Source organism: Taudactylus pleione, unplaced genomic scaffold, assembly GCF_031769625.1.
Source record: "Taudactylus pleione unplaced genomic scaffold, aTauple2 ptg001301l, whole genome shotgun sequence".
Taxonomy (NCBI): domain Eukaryota; kingdom Metazoa; phylum Chordata; class Amphibia; order Anura; family Myobatrachidae; genus Taudactylus; species Taudactylus pleione.
Genome location: NW_028285701.1, coordinates 230,818 through 235,728, shown reverse-complemented (window position 1 = coordinate 235,728; position 4,911 = coordinate 230,818).

Below are 4,911 nucleotides of genomic sequence, written 5' to 3'. Positions count from 1 at the left end.
ACTCAGTCTCAGCCAGGAAGAACTGTGGCAGGTCTCAAAGGCAGACTACGGAATCCATATTGACTGGAGTCCGCTTGAAAGAGGCTTGTTACTGTATGTACGATCTACAAACAGACACAAACTGCTGCATTTCCCACCAGTTTTTTTATTTGATTATCGTCATTTGAAGCACACAAATAATACAGTCTATCTGCAGGAATTCATTACATCGATCGTTTTACCGCAACGTCAGCTGTACAGCGTCAGCAGCATATGGCTTTTGTCCTTGGGTCAATCATTCATCTTCAAAGACACGGCAATAATTTTACAATACATATTTAAACCTGTTTCTTGTGTTTAACATTCTGTCAACAGAAGCCTGGGCTTTTTCCAGAGTCTGTATTTTTAACTTAACGATGTTCATGAATTACGGGAGTCACTTACTCTGTAATCCTTCTTGATGCGACTGGATCTACGCGCGGTACTTTATCCCACAGCATTTGTGGTCTAGCAGGTAGAGCGGGACCCTGGCGCTCTCGGGGTTAATCCATATTTTAATAATGGGGGAGAGAGCTCTCGATGGAGAGGCGTCAGTAAGCCGTATAGGCACACAAGTGAGGTTTAATCGCGCCTGTCTGCCGGAGGAGTGTTAGATGCCGCATAGAGATTATTGATCTGTCTATTCATCACAATGGAGGGATATGTTATACTATCCCCCGATCTAGCTCCACAATACGAATTCAATAGATATCCATTATATACAGTCTATGCTTCCACAGGGGCGGATTGAGATGGAAAACCAGCCCGGGAAGTTTATGGGAAGCAGCACTAATGGAGGTGGGGTCTGGGTCAAGGGGAGGGTCCCTCTTCATAGGGCCGAGTTGGACGCAGTTGCGATTCCTTGCTTCTTTTGCTGCATGCAGTTGCATCTGCGACTTTATGCCAACGCCGTTACAATGCCCTTCCCTGGTGTTCATACATTGGTCCTAATATAGGAAAGATTCCTTGACTGCACACCCTGAATATATATAGAATGGGAGGTGCTACCTGTTGAGACTTATTGCAGGCACAGGAACAGACAAATCACAGGTGCACAACTCCAAATTACTGATTATATATAAATACATTATGCAATAACATTTTGCAATCAGTAGAGGTTTTTAGCATAATCATGGCCAAGGTTATGGGCCTACCCACCATATCCAGGTAACCTCTGTAGGGTAGGTCCCTAACATACTAGCGTTCAAATCCATAGCGCAGGACACCCCTAAATCGGCGCAGCCGAGCCACTCCAGGACATCGCCATAATGAGAAAAGTGAAATGTGAAGTAAGAAAGATAAGAGCAGCTATGGCTGCATAGAAAGGTGAAAATACAACTATAATAAAAACAAACAGTAAAGTGTTAAAATAGTGCAGAAAAGAAAGAATGTGCTATAATGCGATGCCCTGAAGCAGATCAACCAAAGCAATCCAGGGGACCCACACCCCAAAAATCAACCCAAAGTTGCACTACAGTATATAACTTGTAGGACTTACCTAAAGTTGTGCCTATTACTAGTGTGCATATACAATACCAGGCTCCATGCTTTTAAACCAGTAAGGGGGGGTGCTAGTCCAGTCTGAAGGTGTCTCCTTTCCTTCTGGTGTGCAATAAGGCACACTAAATGGAGTATATAGGAAAGATTCCTGGACTGCACACCCTGAATATATATAATGGGAGTTGCTACCTGTTGAAACTTTATTGCTGACACAGGAACAGACAGATCACGTGTGCACAACTCCAAATTATTGATTATATATAAATACATAACACAATACAATTTTGCAATCAACAGATGTTTTTAGCATAATCATGGCCAAGGTTATGGGCCTACCCACCATACTTTATCACCTTTACCCTAAGGAATATCACCTTTACCCTAGGCTTTTACTTACAGTGGAAACCATAGACTGTCTGGCAACAGTGTGGTTTAAGTGGATACAATTAAATAATAATTAACAAATATAACACCTCGTTACCAGCAGGTTGAGTATAATTGAACAGAGCCAGAAATCAGATCAAATGTTCTATTCATGTGGCCTCTTCTAATGGAGATGATTTCCATCAATCAGTGAAAATTCTTGAGCACATGAACACTGCACAGACAGTTAATCATTAGCTAATAAATACTTGTATAAAGTATATTCAGCATTTACTTAGTGTATACCAGTAAGTCATTTAATAACATGGTCTCACCAAATTGAGTCAAATGTATGCATATACAAACTAATACAGCAATATTCAGTATCACCAACTTAAAGTTAAAGGAATAGGAAGTAGGAAAAAGCACACATATGATATGTACAGGGCTTCTACTATTAACCGTTTGTCTATGACATTGGATGGCCAATGAGAGCACCCAATAGGTGCACAATGATATGTATGAAGTAACTTTGCTTCTGCTTTTAACCAGGGTAATTCCAAAAGGAGAAAAATCCTGGGTTAGTGAGAGTACAATGGAATTCTATTGTGCATATACTGTAGTAGGATAGGTTAGAAGTGATTTAACATACTGTATATATTGAAAATATGTGTAAAATATAAAAAAAAAACAATATGGTAAAGAGTATAGATACTTTATATACTCTCCAATGCCCTTTTATGTATAATGTTACAGCTTTTACAGGTTTTTCAGCATTAACCTGTTATCATCCATAGTTCCTAAACAAGAGTAAAGATATGGAAAGAGTACTCTTTACAAAAATGTGCAACTTCTACTTTTAGCTGCTTGTCCCAAGATTAGTGATAGGTCAGTGAGAGTGTTAGAAACATAAAATTCAGAGCAATTTCTACAGATCTTTGAGCATTAATCTGTTAATCATACAAATGGGTCTATTTACTAAGCCTTGGAGAGAGCTAAAGTGGAGGGAGGGAGGTAAAGTACCAATCAATTAGCTCCTGTCATTTTTCAAACTCAGTTTGTAAAGTGACAGGAGCTGATTGGTTGGTACTTTATCTTCATCCACTTTGGACCTCATTCAGACCCAGTCGCAAGCACTGAGCGCTCGCAACCCGGTCGAAGTTTAGGCCCAGCGCACGCGCAGCGGCCGCACTGCGCGCAAGCCCCGGAGCGAAAGAGAAACACTCTCGCTCCGGAGCCCACTACAAAAGGGCCGCCTGTCGATGTTGATCGACAGCTCGGCCCGTTTTGTAGGCGGGGCAGGGGGTGGCTACACAAACGGAGGCGTTTCCAAGTGAATGTCTGCCGTTTTGTGGGCGGCCACACTGACATCAGCAGTGATGTCAGTGGGGAGCTTCCTGCTCAATCAGAGCAGGAAGCTCCCTGGGGGCTTGTGTTGCCGAGACCCACCTTAGGGTCCCATCGCAAGCCCCGATGGTCGCGATGGTCTTGACCATCGCGACCATCAAGCTGGTCGGTCGCTAAGCTGTGGGTGGTAAACCACAGCTTAGTTAGCGACCAGGAGGCTGCACTAAAAAAAAAGAAGCGGCCAACCTCATTCAGAGAGAGCGATCACTTCTTGCGACTGCCTCTGAATGAGGGCCTTTATCCCTCTCCAAGGCTTAGTACATAGACCCCAAAGTTCCTAGACAGGAGTAAAGGTACAAATATGCCCATCTTCTACTTTTGGTTATTTGTTCCAAGAGCAGTGAACGATTAATGAGAGTGCCAGAAACATATAATCCAGAGTGCAGTGTGCTTCCACTGTCGGTATTTGTGTCATTGGATAACAGCTATCACTGAGCTGAGAGAGCATGAAGAGAGAGAGGGTATGAGAGGTGATACCTGAATGGTGCATTTGATTCTCTCCTGGTGAGGGACCCTGTATGTGCACTACAGAGGACCCATGTATGGCTGTAAGCTGTCCAACATACGATTAACATTTAACACTGGCTTTCTCAGGGAAGCTTAGAGCCAGTTCAAGTTGAGTGCAGGACAAGTACTGGAGTAAGACCAATCAGAAGGTTTCGATGATGAGTGACAAGTAACCTTATCCTATAGGAAATGTCCATTTATGTGAGGGGCAGGTTTACTGATAAATGTGTATGCTGGCCAATGTATAGGCAGCTAGAGCAGAACTGACATGAGTGACAGCCTACTCAGCCAATTCACATCAGATGGTCTGTTCTTGGCCCAGATTTAAGTTCTTAACTTCAATGAATGTTTATGTGGCAGACAGGTTAGATCAGATGTTCCCAAACGCGGCCCTCAAAGCTCCACAACAGTTCAGGTTTTAGAGAGATCCATGGTTGAGCACAAGTGACTTAATTAGTACCTCAGTCAATTTGATTTATCCACCTGTGGATATAACCATTGATATCTCTAATTAGATACAATGCTATCAGTGCTTGCTTCTCTTTATAGACTCCCTCAGTCACATTTTATTTTTTAGAAAATGTATATATACATTAAGTGATTTTTACTAGGTACAGTATACATTTATAAATATACATCTCCCAAAAATGGGTTAAGAAGACAGGTGTTGGATCTAGACACAGGTGTTGGATGTACAGGTGTTGGAAGTAGACACAGCTGTTGGTTGTAAGCACAGGTACACTGGTGTCAGAAATACACACAGGTGTTGTTTACAGGTTTTGAATGTAGACACAGGTGTTAGATGTAGACACAGATGTTGGTATGAAGATGTTGGATGTAGACATATATGTTGGTGCACAGTTGTTTAATGTAGACATACACTAGGTGTTGGTACACATGTATGATGAAGGCAGTGCTGCAGAACAGATCTCTTTAATAAGTTGGGCATCAGACTATCCCTCACAAAGGCCCTCATTCAGAGCCGTACGCTCTGAGCAGAGCGCACGCTCTGAATGAGGGCCGGGCTCCATGAAAATGGAGCGTCCTCCTAGACGCTCGTATAGCTGTGGGTCACCACCCACAGGCTATACGAGCGTGCATTGTGATGGCCGCGAT